Genomic DNA, 19,166 nt, shown 5'->3' on the forward strand with positions numbered 1-19,166 from the left:
AAGGCATAATATCGAGATATATATTGTGTATCCTGACATGGCCTAAAATTATCGAGATATTAATAAAAAGCCATATTGCCCAGCTCTACCTGCTATCATGTTTGAGTCTTCAAAAGTTTCAAATAAGAGCAAATATCACTAGATATTTCCCTATGCACAATGTAGAGAGTTCTGAATACAAAGCCATTAAGTTTGCAACAGTGATCCCGGCTGCTGCTACATGTTCTTAGTCTCTGGCAGGCCAGATGTTTTTGAGGTGTGTTAAGCAAGTTTAAAACGCCACTTACTATACGGAGTTGTACCAAGTAGCTGCATTCACAGACAGTCCTATTATAATGTGTTTGTTAGCGAGGGCCTAACAGGTAATTGCGGTGCTCCAAATGTATCCATGGCCACAAATCCATGACTGTAAGGGGAAAACTGATAACCTATGTCCGTATTGCCAAGAGGTATATTTATAAAGTACAATGTAATCCCTTTATGCAATAAATGAATACAATATGACAAAGGCGTCTGGTGAAGATGCGCAAGAGTGATTTTTACGACTTAACTTCCTCTCCAAGAGCTGTCATTTTAAAATCTCCCTTAAGAGGAAATTGCTTTTTGCCTGCCCGCGTTTTTTTAATATCCTGATTCATACTTAGAGCCGCTAAAGAGCCAGCGTCCACACGTTTTTTTTTCCTGCTGCTGCCTGCAGGAGCTTTGTGGGCCACTTATTAGAGATGAACGTTTTTTGTGTGCGTGTGCGTGTGTATGCAGCCCTGCCTCTACTTGTTAGAGGAGCGTCTCTAGCGGCCAATAAAAGAGATTAATTATTAGTGAAAACGACTTGCGCGGTGAAAAAGGTCTTTCTGTTTCCAGTGCTTACCTGAGACCTGCATGGGGATATCCCATCATGCACCTGCTGGTCTCTAGGGCGGTGCCACTGAAGGTCCAATCCACCGCAGCTTTTCCTGTCACTGTGTATTTGGCTCCGTCATAGAGTATTTCTGGCTGCCACTCAAGCGTCATTGAAGCGCCTTTGATGGCTTTGACGAGAGCGCACAAAAACTGCCACCATTGCCAGTCCAATTAAATTTAACGCGCTGAAGACGAAAGCATCAATTTGAACAAAGTGAGAGGCTCAAAATCGAGAGCCTTTTCTTCTACTACAATGGGCCCATTTTCGGTTAACGCCTACACGCCCGCAAATCTACAAAACAACAGAGTAAGAGCTTTCATTTTGCCTGAGTCCAACGAGCTCCGCTGCGTAAACACTTGCGTCATGAAGTAACATGACCCCTGCTGTGACAGCCAACTATCACCAGTGACCTCCAGCAATGTGGAGGAAGCGTCACTAACTTCCTCCTGTACTGTTTGTTGGAAAGCAGAGCGCAGTAGGAAAATGCTCCTGCGCTTTTCTTACAAGTCTGCTGCTGAAACTTGCCTCTGATGTGAACATCCTTGTTTGTCGCCATGGCAACCAAGTCTTCCGCCGGGCTGTACGTTGTCATGCCAGCCGCCGATCCAACCCCCCAACCCCCTCGTCCTTGCCTGTTAGCGTAGTCTTGTAGGTGGGACACGCCAGCCCTTCTTCTTGTCTTGCATGCTGCAGGAATTTCGGTTGAGTCGCCTCCATTTCTTTTTCGATCATTGCCAAGTTCACAGCTTCCATGCAGGAGGAGTGTGGAACGGAAGCTCCATGCTGAGCGCTCTCTCGCAGCCCAGATTTGTTTTTTTTTTATGCTGGAAAGGGGCAGCCAGAGGCTGTTTCTCCAAAACATGTCCACCCAGTTAGACAGGAAAACACTCATTAGCCCAGCGCCCAGGGATAATAACTAGGAATCTGCCTAAATTTGATACAAAGCGTCTTGGGCCAGGATTCTACTTGGATTATTCACACCAGAAGGTTGACAGAATCTTTACTGCACAGCCTCGGGTTCAACTTAGCATTTACTCTCATCTTTATTTACTGTTGTGCAAAGAAGACTAGCCTGATGATTACAATTCTCTCCTGGTTTGATGAGCGCAGATGAAATTTCCCAGAATTGCAACCGCCGTTCCTTATCTCCTAAATGAACTCGTTACCTTAACATGCTGCTCGCACTCCTGAGGAATAGATTGGCCTTGAATGTATAATGAGCTGCTGCCTTGCCCCGCGTGACACGAGCGGCGGCCTTAGGGAGAAGAAGAGCGACCCAGAACAGGAAGTGTCATGTGATTGCATCATGATGCCGAAAAATGTAGTTCAGCATTTATTTGACATTGTTGTGTCTCTTATCGCCAGGTTCTGCGATGACGCCGCGCTAAACGGGTCAAATCAGACGTCCCTGTCAATCACCTGCGTCCCCGCAAGCTAACGGTAATTGCATATGCAAATTGCCAAAGATGATAACTTTGCATGGTGCTCCAGGCTTTGCTGATTGTAAGATAATGACATTTTTCCTCACATTGCTGCCTTAATGAAGAGGCAGCCGCTTACAAACATGATCGCTAAACAAAGTCTCGGAGGCGGACAACCGTTATTGACAAGTATTCCAATTAAATGTCAAATCACAGGATGTGTTTATTTTCTTTGGTTGACAAACAAGAGCTCAGTAGAGGCTGTCATTATTCAGCATAATTACAGGAATAGGAAATGTATTTTCTTCACTTAAAAGCGCTGGCCTTTACTATTCTATTTAAAGGCCTACTATAATGAGATTTTCTTATTTAAACGGGGATAGCAGGTCCATTCTATGTGTCATACTTGATCATTTTGCAATATTGCCATATTTCTGCTGAAAGGATTTAGTAGAGAACATTGAGGATAAAGTTTCCAACTTTTGGTTCAGATAAAAAAAGCCTTGCCTTTACCGGAAGTTGCAGACGATGATGTCACAAGTGTGAGGGCTCCTCACGTCCTCACATTGTTTTTAACGGGAGCCTCCAGCAGCAAGAGCTATTCGGACCGAGAAAACGTCAATTTCCCCATTAATTTGACCGAGGATGAAAGATTTGTGGATGATGATATTGATAGTGAAGGACTAGAAAAAAAAAAGGCGATTGCATTGGAACGGCTTCAGATGTTTTTAGACACATTTACTAGGATAATTCTGGGAAATCCCTTATCTTTCTATTGTGTTGCTGGTGTTTTAGTGAGATTAAATAGTACCTGATAGTCGGAGGGGTGTGTCTTGAGGCCAGTGTCTGAGGGAAGTCGACGGCAGATACAAGGACGGCGCAAATTCCACAGATCTCCGGTAAGAGGCGACTTTTTAACACAATTTTCTCACCGAAACCTGCCGGTTGACAAGGGGTCGGGAACCATGTTCGCTTGAACGCTCTGATCCATAGTAAAGCTTCACCTCCCGGGAATTTTAAACAAGGAATCACCGTGTGTTTGTGTGGCTAAAGGCTAAAGCTTCCCACCTCCATCTTTCTACTTTGACTTCTCCATTATTAATTGAACAAATTGCAAAAGATTGAGCAACACAGATGTCCAGAATACTGTTTAATTGCGCGATGAAAAGAGACGACTTTCAGCCGCAAATAGTGCTGCGCTAATATTTCCTGACAGTCGGTGACGTCACGCGCACGCGACATCATTCCGCGATGTTTTCAACAAGAAACTCTACGGGAAATTTAAAATTGTAATTTATTAAACTAAAGCGGCCGTATTGTCATGTGTTGCAATGTTAATATTTCATCATTGATATATAAACTATCAGACTGAGTGGTGGGTAGTAGTGGCTTTCAGTAGGCCTTTAAATGTTTTTATTTGTGCCTTGTGGTTTCTAATAAGTGTACATACTAGCAAGGGAGCATTAACTAATGCTTGAGAAGAAAGTAAAGCAAAGTGGTTTTATGTAAGGTAGAACAATGATTCAGCATATGATTCTGCACACAGGACGCAGCCATTAATATCAAATTTGTTTTTTGTTCCTTTTATGGAAGCAAGCATGCCATAAAATCCTTATTTTCTTTTGCTGTGGAAGATTATAGTCCGCTTCATGGTGCAAGGCGCCACAGTTCCTGGAGAAAGGTGTTAAAGCCGCTCAGGAGCAGCGTGAAGGGCGACTTCAATGTCAGAGCATCACGCCGTGCGCACACAAACATCCTCGCCAGCGCCCGCTCACAGATTATGAGAAGCTTCAATCAATATCTCCGGAGCCATCCTCTCGCTCTGGCTGACCAACCTTGCTAAGAGCACCCGCGGGGGCTCGAGTCCCAGACATACACACACCTCTTTACTGAATGCTTGTGTGCTTGTTTTTTATCAGTGGGAAAACTGTTTTTATGGAAGCATAAACGAGAGCTGCTCTCCTTATCACGAGCAACCAGGGGAGTGTTGGCCACAGCATGTAGATTTAGGAATGGCTAGATGCAGTGATCCTGCACAGCCACTAGATACTGCTGCAAGCTGACATCTGCCTCAAGGGGATCTGATTTGATGATATGTTGGCTGGCACGCTATGTTAAACAAGCAACAGTGAAACTCTTATTCATGTGCTCCCTGGTGGATGCAAGGAACACTGGAATATCTCTGAGGCCTTTGCAACTTTGTATCCCCTAGCTTGGAAATCTAGCACCTGTTGCATTGATGGCAACATTTTGGGGTGTGGGAAAATTCGATTAGAATACGAATCGCGGTTCTCACCTTGTGTGATTTCAGAATCGATTCTCATTCTTAAAAAAATTGATTTTTTTTCCCTTTTTTCTTTTTGTTTCTATCAATCCAACAAAACAATACACAGCAATGCCATAACAATGCAATCCAATTCCAAAACCAAACCTGACCCAGCAACACTCAGAACTGCAATAAACAGAGCAATTGAGGAGATACAAACACCACACAGAACAAAACAAAAGTAGTGAAACTAAAATTAATATTATCAACAACAGTATCAATATTAGTTATATTTTCAGCATAGCAGTGATTAAAAATCCCTCATTGACATTATCATTAGACATTCATAAAAAATAATAAAAAAGAACAATAGTGTCACAGTGGCTTACACTTGCATGGCATCTCATAAGCTGGACAACACACTGTGTCCAATGTTTACACAAAGATAAAATAAATCGTATTTTTGGTTCGTTTAATAGTTCAAAAACAAATTTACATTATTGTAATCAATTGATAAAACATTGTCCTTTACAATTATAAAAGCTTTTTTTTTTTTAAATCTAATATTCTGCTAGCATGTCAGCAGACTGGGGTAGATCCTGCTGAAATCTATGTATTGAATGAATACAGAATCCTTCTGAATCGGAAAAATATCGTTTTTAATTTGAGAATCGCGTTGAATCGAAAAAATCGATATATTATCGAATCGCGACCCCAAGAATCGATATTGAATCCAATTGTGGGAACCCAAAGATTTGCAGCCCTAGCAACATTTAACAACATAGAAAGTCGAGATGTTTACTGCATGCTCCACAGTCTTTGGAGGAGGTCAGAACAAAACCGAGAACATACTGTAGGTCCTCTAAGCGGCAAGTGGACAACTTACCTGCACATCTTACAAGGTCAACAAGTACAAGGCATTAGCACTTTAATCAGTCTCCAATTCAGCTTAAATCGTGCTGAAGGAGATAAGCGATTCCCCCTTCTTGGCAGAAAATCTATATCTTTCATATAGTAGACGCTCGACAGGGAATGCCCGAGGCTTTGGAAGTCTCGCCGTGCGCTCACTCTCGTCTTTCTGGAGGGTTTCACCTCGACTCACCTGCATATCTCTCTTTGTCTAGGAACATCAGCTTGTATTAGATTTTCTGTCTGCTTTCTGTGAGTATATGTCGTTCGAACTGAGTTGTTATTGAGGCCAGACCTCGGAAAGGAAGTTGTTCTGCTCGCCGAATGGGATTTGGAAATGACACACCCGGTTTCTACATGCAGTATTTGCACTCTAAGAATTTGTGGGGCTTGGTGTTCCAAAGAAATCTGGCCCTCCGAACGGCTGAATCGCTGATTGACCCGACGTGTTGGTGCTGTGTCAGTAAATAATGTTGTCTGGGTGTACAGTAAACACAGCCACTGAGTCATGACTCCATCTCCAGCTTTGAGGGTCACTGCCTATCAACCGATTGTTTACTCTGCCTTGTCTTCCTCCTCCTTGACTCTTTATCGTCCTCCTCCGTAGATGGACAGTTCTTCCTTCTCTGTCGTAAAGAGTGACACCAGTCTCGGAGAGAGAGTTGAGCTGCAGAGGTCAAACGCTAGTTGATCGTCAGCTCTGATCTTTGAGGTGTGTTTCAGTGTATTTAGCTTAGGTGTTTCCAGAACCACAACTAGCGTTTTACACACATTCTCTTGCTGTGCCATTTTAAATAAGGTTCTGGCTAAACGGGCCACTGGTTCCAGTAATTGGACTGATTGATTGATTGATACTTTTATTAGTAGATTGCACAGTTCAGTACATATTCCGTACAATTGACCACTAAATGGTAACACCCCAATAAGTTTTTCAACTTGTTTAAGTCGGGGTCCACGTTAATCAATTCATGGTACAAATATATACTATCAACATAATACAGTCATCACACAAGTTAATCATCATAGTATGTACATTGAATTATTTACATTATTTACAATCCGGGGGGTGGGATGAGGAGCTTTGGTTGATATCAGAACTTCAGTCATCAACAATTGCATCAACAGAGAAATGTGGACATTGAAACAGTGTAGGTCTTATTTAGTAGGATATGTACAGCCAGCAGAGAACATAGTGAGTTCACATAGCATAAGAACAAGTATATACATTAGAAGTACATTTGAGTTGTTTATAATCCGGGGAGATGGGATGTGAATGGAGGAGGGTATTAGTAAAGTGTTGAAGTTGCCTGGAGGTGTTGTTTTAGAGCGGTTTTGAAGGAATATAGAGATGCACTTACTTTTATACCTGTTGGGAGTGCATTCCACATTGATGTGGCATAGAAAGAGAATGAGTTAAGACCTTTGTTAGATCGGAATCTGGGTTTAACGTGGTTTGTGGAGCTCCCCCTGGTGTTGTGGTTATGGCGGTCATTTACGTTAAGGAAGTAGTTTGACATGTACTTCGGTATCAAGGAGGTGTAGCGGATTTTATAGACTAGGCTCAGTGCAAGTTGTTTAACTCTGTCCTCCACCCTGAGCCAGCCCACTTTGGAGAAGTGGGTTGGATTGAGGTGTGATCTGGGGTGGAGGTCTAAACAAGAACACAGAGTTTTCAAATGTAGAATTGATATGTGGACCACAAATAAATAGAGCCCTGTTTCTTGGTGTAGCTGTGTTAGTCTATGAAGGTGCTGCACCGCTTTCTTACTTGTGATGACGTTGAAGGCTGGCTGGTTCTGACCTGTGGGACCCACCGAGACGCTTCATTTGAGGAAGAACTGTGTACCTAATAAGATGCCATGCAGATGCTCAGGTTATGCTGGAACGGGTGACGGGCATGGCAAAAGGATGCAGATTGATGACGCTCAAACGGATGAATGCTACACAAAGAGACCTCATGGGTGCGCTTTATCTCACACATACAGTCGACTGACTGAGGACAAAAGGCGCTCAGACACCAAAATGAGTCAATTATAGAAACCGTTATAATGTAGTCATCAATTATGAATCGGGGAATAAAAGGAAGGCAGCCGGTGTCATCTTCAGTGAAAATGGTTTGAATGCACTCAAACCTGCATAGGAGGCCGCTGCTGAAACCCTATGGCCCCATAAAAATGTCAACATTTCCATTTTCCTCTGTCACACACACACACACACACACACACACACACACACACACACACACACACACGTACACTGGCTGTTTTTTGACGCATCTGGGTTTGAAGTGTGTTCTTCCTGAGAGAGATGGCCTTCACACGATTTGTCGTTTTCGTCTCTTTGTGAAGCTACCTTCTCCATGCAGAAAGGTCTACTGCCGGAGGTTTTATTCAAACCGTAAAATGTGTGTGAACGAATACTTGGAAATATTTTGCCCTTAAAAAACACAAAGACCTCATAGATGGATTAATAAGACTGAATGAGTTATGCTTTTATAGTCAGCATGTTTTTCCCCTTAAATGTTTAATTTTCATGGCAACCTTACTGCAAACAAAAGATAAAAAGGACTCACTGAGTGGACTGGAACATTGCACACCATGACTGGTGAGACAGCGGTCAAAAAATCAAATAAAAGCGTCCCGTCCGCGTTAAATTTGCCGTAAAAAGATTTTCCTCTTCAAGAGTGTCTACTCAGGTCGCTCCTTCCGGGAGTATTCTAGACGTAAATGTGAAATCAAAGTGTCTAATGGACAACCCACCTTTGAAGGCATGACATGTCTTTAACACAGGGGTCTTCAATGTTTTCCAGGCCATGCTCCATCTCTCGAAACTGATAGAGAGATGGAGTGGGGACTCCCAAATAGTATATAATTGTGGCCGAAAGGTACCTTATTATCCATCCATCCACCCATTTTCTACCGCTTGTCATGTTATACAATACTAATATATTCAACTAATATGATTTTTAGTACTACTAGCTAGCAGGCAACTAATGCGCTAATCACTAGCTAGCAACAAGCCTGCCATGGCTATCTGGAAGCTAGCGCAGTTAATTGCTTGTGCCTTTAGTCACTAGCTGGAAACTCCCGCCTTTAAATGCTAGATGACAACTAGCACGCAAACTGCTAGCTGGCTACTCCCATACTAATTGTTTGCCTGCAACAAGCCCACTTATCACTAACTGTCAGCTGGTACTGCTTATCGTTAGCTGGCAACTACCGCTGTTAATTGCTAGCTAACAACTAGTGCTTTAATCGCTAGCTGGCAACTAGCTTGCTATTTGCTTAGCACTAATCGCTAGCGCCTTTAATTGTTAGCTGGCAACTACCACCATTGATTGTTTGCAATTAGCACTTTAATCGCTAGGTAGGCGTTAGCATGCTAAATGCTAGCTGTAAACTAGCGCGCTTATTAATAGCTGGCAGCTGGTGCCATTAATAGCTAGCGCTGCTAGTTGTTAGAAATTGTAATCGTTGGCACCGCTAATCGCTTGCTGGCAAGCAGAGCGCTGATCACTAGCTATCTTAAATGCTATAATGAATATGATATATAATTATTTATTGATGCTTGATGTTTTAATTTTAAGCCTGCATGGTACATTATAACATATACGCTATATATATATATATATATATATATATATATATATATATATATATATATTTGTGCAGCCCTTTGAGACACTAGTGATTTAGGGCTATATAAGTAAACATTGATTGATTGATTGATATATATATATATATATATATATATATATATATATATATATATATATATATATATATATATATATATATATATATATAATATGTTATACATAACCTACACAGTGACCTAGTGGTTAGAGTGTCTGCCCTGAGATTGGTAGGTTGTGAGTTCAAACCCCGGCCGAGTCATACCAAAGACAATAAAAAAATGGGACCCATTACCTCCCTGCTTGGCACTCAGCATCAAGGCTTGGAATTGGGGGTTGAATCACCAGAAATGATTCCCAGGCGCGGCACCGCTGCTGCCCACTACTCCCCTCACTTCCCAGGGGGTGATCAAGGGGATGGGTCGAATGCGGTGGATAAATTTCACCACACCTAGTGTGTGTGTGTGTGTGTGTGTGTGTGTGACAATCATTGGTACTTTAACTTTAACTTAACTACATTGAGTTGGGCGTTATGTCAATTTTCATGTTAAAACAATCTACAGTATTTTGGATCAAAGTTCATGTGTGTTTAAGGACATTTAAATTTGTGGGAAAATTGTGAGGGAAATATGAATACGTTTTTAATAATAATAATAATGGATTAAATTTAAATCGCGCTTTTCTATTGTTAGATACTCAAAGCGCTCACAGAGAAGTTGGAACCCGTCATTCATTCACACGATGGTGGTGGTAAGCTACATCTGTAGCCACAGCTGCCCTGGGGTAGACTGACGGAAGCGTGGCTGCCAGTTTGCGCCTACGGCCCCTCCGACCACCACCAATCATTTATTCACCAGTGTGAACGGCACCGGGGGCAAGGGTGAAGTGTCCTGCCCAAGGACACAACGGCAGCGATTTGGATGACAATAGGTGGGAAGCAAACCTGCAACCCTCGGGTTTCTGGCACGGCTGCTCTACCCACTACGCCATGTCGCCCCTTTTAAGTCACGCCTCTGAAGCGCGAACCCTCATTTGAAGACTGCTACCTTAAAACATCATTTAATGTCAAAGTGCTACAGCAGGGGTAGGGAACCTATGGCTCTTTTGATGACGGCATCTGGCTCTCAGATAAATCTTAGCTGACATTGCTTAACACGATAAGTAATGAATAATTCCGCTGGTAATCACGATGTTAAAAATAACGTTCAAAATATAAAACACTCCCATCCATCCATTTCCTACCGCACCTGTTCACAAAATAACAATGTTATTAAAATGAATTAGAGACTTATTATACTCTAAAAATGTTGGTCTTACTTAAAAAACGCACACATTTAGTTGTATTCAGTGTTAAAAAAATATATGGCTCTCACGGAAATACATTTTAAAATATTTGGCTTTCATGGCTCTCTCAGCCAAAAAGGTTCCCGACCCCTGTGCTACAGCATGTGCATCACATTCCCACCACGCCCTCATTACGTTTAAAGTGGCCAAAGTGGTCTATTTGATGCAATGGACAGCTGGAATCCAATCCTGTCTCCAGTGTTTGCTGACCAATCATCTGCTAATCAACCAACGGTGCATTTTGTCAAGCCAGCTGATGACCGTGTGGGTTAATCAATAACAAACACATCCTAAAGAAGAAGAGCGGATGTTTCGGAAGTTTGTTGGTTTCATTTTTAAAACATGTTTATATCTAGCTTACATCTTATATTCGCAAAACATATTTTATAATATCATTGATTATGGATGTCGGAACAGGACAGCTAATGACTGTACAAGGCTAAATTTGATTTGCTAGATGCCATGCTCCATCACACACAAAAACACAAGACAGAACGTTGGCGGGCGGCCGGTGATAAATGACTCGGTGGAGGGTTTGATTGGCTTTTTATCTGCTCACGGGACTGCTCGGGATGAACGGAGATTGATGGGCCGCAGAGAGCCGAGACGATGTTGTTGGCTGCAGTGAAGAGAGCCCCAGAGTGCTAAAGACACCGACTCTCAATCCAGTCGACATGCTAAGATCACATATTTACTTTCCACAAAGTGCACTTCTGGGTGACAAAAAGCTATGTTTTTAAATGTATTTTCTAAATTAATTCCACTTGACTGACTTGGAGTCGGAATGATCCGACTCTGCCTTTAGTGATGCGATAAGCCCCAAATCAATACATGATTTTATCGATGGTCTCTATTTAGTAGCACCAGGTACAAGTGTTATCTTTGCTGCCAAGCACTCACACGGAAATATAGATTTTCTTTAATGTTCAAGGTCATTTTAAGGTACAACGCGAATAATGATGGAGCGAATGTGAAAAGAAACATTCTAAGACAACCTAAACCAATGGTTTGAAAAGCAGTCATCACGGTGATACTGGGACAAAATATTCCGAATTAAATAACTAAATGAAAGATGGACGATATGGCCTAAAATCTATAGGCCATAACATGATATATTATTTACAATATAATAATGATAGAAGCGTTTTAAAACCGGTTACAAATGCTCCTAATTTGGCTGCTGACGTATTGAATCATTTTTGATTGTATTCCATCCATCCATTTTATACCGCTTATCCCTCTCGGGACTTGTGCAGATCCCAAATACACTTCCGCAGGTACCAGAAGGCAATAATAGTAGATTTTGCATAATATTGCAACACAAAACGCCAGGTAATGTCTTCTAATAGGTGCCATTTTGCGGTCCCTATACACGCACCATAATAATACTGGTGTTGTTTACTGGCGTCAACTTGCAGTCTACACATATCTCTTATGTGTCGCACTTATCGTTACACCATGTACCAAATGAAATAGCTTTGAGGTCGGTGAACACAACCAGAATTATTATGTACAGTAGGCGCACTGACGATTTTTGCGAAAATTAAATGATTTTAAGTGCACTTCATTATCCGAAAAATACGGTACAGAATTGATCCAATGACAAGTAGTTACAAGGGCAGAATTGACCCTACCAATGTTGATACTTTAAAATAGTGGTGTAACAATATCAATTATTACACAGGAAATGCTTGAATTATTTACTAATATTTGCTCACATTTAAATCCTTTGTTGTGTCCTTGAAGGCCTCCTTTGCCCAAGGACCTATTTCTTGAGTTTAACAGCAATTACCCTCCCGGATTTTCCGGGAGACTCCCGAAAATCAGCGCCTCCCCTGAAAACCTCCCGGGACAAATTTCTCCAGAAATTCAGGCGGAGCTGGAGGCCACGCCCCCTGCAGCTCCATGTGGACTTGAGTGAGGACAGCCTGTTTTCACGTCCGCTTTCCCACAATATAAACAGCGAGTCTGCCCAATGACGTTATAACTGTAGAATGATCGAGGGCGAGTTTTTGGTTTCTTATATGGGTTAATTGTTAGGCAGTTTCATTAACATCCTCCTAGCGCGGTAACGACACACAACAACAGCAGTCACGTTTTCGTCTACCGTAAAGCAGTTCGTCTACCGTAAAGCAGTTTGTCTGCCGTAAACAGCAATGTTATGACACTCTTAAACAGGACAATACTGCCATCTACTGTACATGCATTTGTACTGCCATCTACTGTACATGCATATGTGACAATAACATCTACGGCTTTTAGAGAGTGCAGTGCACAAGTGCGCACACAAGGAGACGAAGCAGAAGAACGAGGAAGATACAGCCAAGGTGAAGATCTTCCTCAGAAAGCAAAGATTGACCGGTTTTGGGCCATGCTAGAGAGAGATGGAAGATTTCAGACTAGTGCATTTGATGAAAGCACTTTTGTGCGTGCCACATAGCAATGCATCATCAGAGAGGGTGTTCAGCATGGTTAGAAAAATAGTGACAGAGAATAGAACAAGGATGAAAGATTCAACCCTTAACTCAACAATGAGTAGATGAGTGTTGTATGTGTATATATGTAAATAAATGAACACTGAATTTCAAGTATTTCTTTTATTTATATATATGTGAAATACTTGACTTGGTGAATTCTAGCTGTAAATATACTCCTCCCCTCTTGACCACTCCCCCCACACTCCACCTCCCGAAATCGGAGGTCTCAAGGTTGGCAAGTATGCTGATGCTATACTTTGTACTGTTACTGTCAATTTATATTGAAGATCTTGAGCTTAGCAGGTAGCATGGCTTATGGTATTATCCTACGGTGTGTAGTTTGGTATTTTCAGCTATTCCTTGTCCTCCAGTGACAATGATACTTGTGAGAAACGTCTGCTATTTGCTGCCATGGAGGCAAGAATTGCAGACTTAGAAACGGCTTTGCACTGTGGAGGGACATTAATTAGCCATTTGCTCACTAAGACTGCGTTAATATGGCAGCCGTTGGCTTGTCACTGTCAAATTTACAGTACACGTCGTTTTTTCCGCATGCATGGACAGATTGTGTCTTCCGTTACTGATATGTAAGGGCAAGATATCAAGATTCAGTTCTGCGTTATGCATTTGTTAGCATTAGCAAGTGTTAGCATGGATATTTTGCCTGCCAATATGCAGGACAAATTATTTTTCTTTCGGCTATCCTTGCTTGCACGCCCGCTTTTCTATTATGTCAAATTACCGTCACAATATATGGATCCAGCCTTACATCTGCTAAATGCATCACGTCATACAAAGTCATGTTTGGGCCATTGACGTTAACCAAACACTATTTACCAAGCAAAGCTCTGCCTTGTGTGTGTGTGTGTGTGTGTGTGTGTGTGTGTGTGTGTGTGTGTGTGTGTGTGTGCAGACTGTCTGCATCCATTCCCCTCATTTAGCGTTAATGCCGTGTATTGAACAACAAGCAGGCGAGCTCCAAACAGAAGCCAGGTCCAAATAAGCATGACTAATACAGCCCTGCATCTCCAAAATGGGCATCAGCGCATCCCGGACGTCTGAAAGTGTCGACCTAATAGGCCTTGATAGGAGTCATGTAAAGACCTCCTCGAAGATCTCCAGCATAGGGAGGAGATGGGCTCATGTGCTGATTAAAGTAGATATGTATTGATACTGCTAGCAAAGCCAACCATACAGACTCTGTTTGGTTTATCTTGTCGATAAACGGGCAGTTTTAATCGAGCAGATTTGAGTAGACTAGAATATGAGTTTACTGCATCGACTCCAAAGATAACAATGTGTTGCTCTCTTTTTGTGGTGCGCTTTTCAAATGTTAATTGTCATGTTGATTTGCTGTTGATTGGCACAATCTTAAAGTCCTACTGAAAGCCACTACTAGCGACCACGCAGTCTGATAGTTTATATATCAATGATGAAATATTAACATTGCAACACATGCCAATACGGCCGCTTTAGTTTACTAAATTACAATTGAAAATTTCCCGGGAATTTCGTCTTGAAAACGTCGTGTAATGATGACGTGTACGCGTGACGTCACAGGGTTTTAGGAAGTGTGAGCGCTACGCACACACACAGGTAAAAATCGTCTGCTTTATCGGCATAATTACACAGTCTTTTGGACATCTGTGTTGCTGAATCTTTTGCAATTTGTTCAATTAATATTGGAGAAGTCACAGTAGAAAAATGGAGTTGGGAAGCTTTAGCCTTTAGCCACACAAACACACGGTGATTCCTTGTTTAATATTCCCGGAGGTGAAAATTTATTATGGATCACAGCGCGGTCAAGCGAACATGAATCCAGACCAAATGTCAACCAGCAGGTTTCAGTGAGAAAATTGTGGTTAAAAAGTCAGTTCTTACCGGATAGAAGCTGAGCTTGTGCCTCCCATAAAGCTGCCGTCGACTCCCCTGAGACACTGCGCATCAACGCCCGGCCGTGGACACACCCCTCCGACTATCAGGTACTATTAAACTCACTAAAACACTAGCAACACACTAGAAAGATAAGGGATTTCCCGGAATTATCCTAGTAAATGTGTTTAAAAACACCGGAATACGTCCCAATGCTATCGCGTTTTATTTTTTTTAACTAGTTTTTTTATTTTTGTTTTTTTTCCAGCCCGTCGCTATCAATATCCTCAAACACGAGTCTTTCATCCTCGCTCAAATTAATGGGGAAATTGTCGTTTTCTCGGTCCGAATAACTGTTTTTGTTGGAGACTCCCATTAAAATCAATGTGATTGTGTGAGGAGCCATCAACATGTGACGTCATCGTCTGCGACTTCCGGTAAAGGCGAGGCTTTTTCAGGAAGTACCAAAAGTGGCAAACTTTATCGTCTATTTTCTCTACTAAATCCTTTCAGCAAAAATATGGCAATATGGCGAAATGATCAAGTATGACACATAGAATGGACCTGCTATCCCCGTTTAAATAAGAAAATCTCATTTCAGTAGGCCTTTAATGTCCTATAAACTGAGACACAATGGAATAACTCAATACAATATTTATTGCACAGCATGCTGTCAAAAAACTCTTGGATAACAAGTCGATTAATAATTGAAAAGGTTACCGGTGTCAATGCAAACATAAGGGCGGCTCCATGAATGAGGTGTAGGTGAGAATATTACAATATGTAAGTACGGGGTGCTTGAAGCTGTTCTGCGGGTCTTGCATCATGTCTACGGAGGCAGAGGTGCATTGATAGGCAGTGGCTTCCAGGTCGCTACTGTTCCTTCTAGCGCCCCTTTTTGGCTCCAAAACAAACAGCTTAAAAGGTCAAAGCGTCCTCCGCTGCCCGCTGTGCTGTTTGCCCTTTCAGCTCACCAAGATCCCCCGTTGACCATAAGTTACATCCGCCAACCCCCCGCCTCCACCTTGCCACTAAACCCGCTAGTATTTTCCCGGCAAATTGTCTTTTTTGGCTGCAGTTTAGTAGCGGTAAAGGGAGTACGCTACCCTATTGCTAATGATATATTGTTGTGCCACCTGCTGCACTTGATGTGCAGTGTTTCCCGCAGATTCCCAATATTGCAGGATTATTACTGACTTTGCCTCCTGCTCACGATTTGACTCCCTTAAATGGCCTTGACACAATCAGGAACAGGCTGTTCTGAAGAAACTCTCCCCAGGGCTCCTCAAAGATGGACGCTTTTGACCTTCCTTTTTGTCAGCAACACCTGTGGCCGAACTTTGAGATCGGCCTCAGTCCATATAAAAACATTTCATCATCTCTCCCAAGTTAATTGGGTATACATGCACACATGACCCCCACCCTCGAATCAACGCCTTCACCACCGCCTAATTCCTCTGGGGCTGTGGATGGCTGAGCAGCGGTGTCTCCTCAAACCCATCCCTCCCTCTGTTGCAAGTTGGTGTGACATACGTACTATTGTTTAATGTGTGTCATGCTATGTGAGGTTTTTTCCTCGGACTCAGTCTGGACCCCTCCTGAGGGTCTAGCCTTAGACTGATATTTCTCCCAACGTCAGCCTTTTTTCGCCGTAAGTGGCTGATCCGTTGGCGATCTCGTCTTGCCCCCCCCGTAACGTATGTCTGCTCTTAGCGGGACTGTGCCGAAAATTAAATTTCGTTGTACTTATGCAGTGACAATAAAGATCTATCCTATGTCCCGCCCACTAAATACTGATGGTGGTCAAGCTCGCTTTGTTCTCAATGGGGACTAGGTGGCTGTACAAATTATTCAAATCACAAAAAGGATAAAGCTTTCTTTAGAGTTTCTCGAGAGGTAATCAGAATGGCGGAAAAGTGCAATATTTTACAAAACAACCACAAGAAAAGCATGCAGCTCACATCCCAGTTAAAGGGAGCAGAGTTGAAGAATGCATGAGTTTTCAGTGATCACTTTGCACCTGTATTATTTCCCGTTTAAGTATTATCTTGATATTATTTGTATTTCTTAAACACAGGTTTCCCACGAGTGTTTCAAAAAGCACTGACTCTGTGAATCTAAACAAAATAAAATCTGAGCAAAACTTTAAAGATTTAGGCTTTTACCAAAGGCAGCAATCATAAATGAATCTTTCAGCACATACCCAATGTTGACATCTATAGTTATATTTTGATAAAGATGGGGGAAAACACGCTCGTCTTAAACAGCGTGCGCAACAGCAACAAACATTTCAGTAGATGCAAAGTTAAATCATAAAATGCAACCTTACCTGACCAAAAATTATGCATATTTATCCGGGAGAGTCTTGATACCAATGACCTTGACCCAGACACAGACACAGACAAAGACGCTGTAGAACTCAACATTTTTCCAAGTTTTTATCTGTTATGTCTTGTAGAATGGCGCAATAGTTCCATATGTCTGGGAACGCGACCGATAATCCTTGATGTTACTCGACAAATCTTTTTTGATTAAGTATAGGGATCTACTGTATGTAAGCTTAGTGATGGTGTGGTTAGGGCAGTGGTTCTTAACCTGGGTTCGATCGAACCCTAGGGGTTCGGCGGAGCCTCTGCTACGGAGGTCAAGACACACATGACTCATCGTGTAAATAAAAACTTCTCCCTATCGGCGTACTATGGATACGGCAACAGCAGAAGTCCGACTGATTTGCAGGTGTGTCATTTGTTGGGAGTTCATGCACAGTTCATTTTGTGCACCTGTAAAAAAAAATATAACTTTTTCTTAATTTTAAAAACACATTTTATTTTTCACTAAAAAAGGGTTTAGTGAATGTGCATATGACACTGGTGGGGTTCGGTACCTCCAACAAGGTTAAAAACCACTGGGTTAGAGTGTCCGCCCTGAGAGTGGAAGGTTGTGAGTTCAAACCCTGGCTTGACTATAAAAAGCCCAAAGACTGTAAAAATGGGACCCATTACCTCCCCGCTTGGCACTCAGCATCAAGGGTTGGAATTGGGGGTTAAATCACCAAATTATTCCCAAGTGCGACGCACACTGCTGCTCACTGCTCCCCTCACCTCCCAGGGGGTGAACATGGGGATGGGTCAAATGCAGAAGACACATTTCATTACATTCCATGTGTGTGTGAGACGATCGTTGGGACTTTAACTTTAACTATCTCATTGCATAGTTCGATTTTTTTGCTCATATCTGCTTTTTGCAGGAAGATTTGAGCCTCTTTTGCACCCAGATAGTTTGCGTGCCGCTTGCTGTACAACATCCATCTTAGCTTGGTTGACCATCACTGCATGTATCGGAATACAAGCATTACTTGTGATAGTGAGGGCGTGGCCGGGACGGTGCCAATATGACATCATCATATAATTTGCATAATCGGTGATGATTCATACATTTTCTTTAAAACGGCTAAAAAAAAGTTAATAGTTTTTAAAACAAATCTGTGTTATTAGTATTAACATGTATATTTTTCTCATATCGTTTTGCTGTATTTTACAATTGTTGCGTTTTTTTAATTTATTTAAAAAATGTAACAGGCTGCACTTTGTACACCCCTGGTTACATGACACATGTTACACAAAGTAAATGTTGGAATTTAGTTTGTGAAATATGTAAACAGTCTTTCAAATTAGAGATGAAAAAACAACTTGAGATTGTTTGTAGATAGAAGTTGTGTAAAACTAATCACACAAAGGGCCTAGTAGTTAGTGTCCGCCCTGAGATCGGTAGGTCGTGAGTTCAAACCCCGGCCGAGTCATACCAAAGACTACAAAAATGGGACCCATTGCCTCCCTGCTTGGCACTCAGCATCAAGGCTTGGAATTGGGGGTTAAATCACCACAAATGATACCCGGGCGCGGCACGGCTGCTGCCCACTGCTCCCCTCACCTCCCAGGGGGTGAACAAGGAGATGGGTCGAATGCAGAGGACACATTTCACCACACCTAGTGTGATTGATGGGCTTCATGATGGCAGAGGGGTTAGTGCGTCTGCCTCACAATACGCAGGTCCTGCAGTCCTGGGTTCAAATCCAGGCTCGGGATCTTTCTGTGTGGAGTTTGCATGTTCTCCCCGTGACTGCGTGGGTTCCCTCCGGGTACTCCGGCTTCCTCCCACTTCCAAAGACATGCACCGTGTGGCCCTAGTGTGTGAATGTGAGTATGAATGTTGTCTATCTATCTGTGTTGGCCCTGCGATGAGGTGGCGACTTGTCCAGGGTGTACACCGCCTTCCACCCGCTTGTAGCTGAGATAGGTGCCAGTGCCCCCCGCGACACCAAAAAGGGAATAAGCGGTAGGAA

At 42.4% G+C, this 19,166-nt stretch overlaps 1 protein-coding gene across 4 annotated transcripts in view; it reads left to right on the plus strand.

The window, feature by feature from the left end:
- Positions 1-19,166, plus strand: part of syt1a (synaptotagmin Ia) — a 298,889-nt gene that overhangs the window by 11,261 nt on the left and 268,462 nt on the right. For 2 of the 4 annotated variants that reach the window (XM_061912043.1, XM_061912042.1), the window contains exon 3: positions 2,267-2,341. The exons of the other annotated variants lie outside the window; for them this stretch is intronic. The gene's annotated coding sequence lies outside the window, so the exon portion shown is untranslated. The remainder of the gene's footprint in view (positions 1-2,266; positions 2,342-19,166) is intronic. 4 annotated transcript variants of the gene reach the window in all.

Source organism: Nerophis ophidion, linkage group LG10 (genome assembly GCF_033978795.1).
Source record: "Nerophis ophidion isolate RoL-2023_Sa linkage group LG10, RoL_Noph_v1.0, whole genome shotgun sequence".
Lineage (NCBI taxonomy): Eukaryota > Metazoa > Chordata > Actinopteri > Syngnathiformes > Syngnathidae > Nerophis > Nerophis ophidion.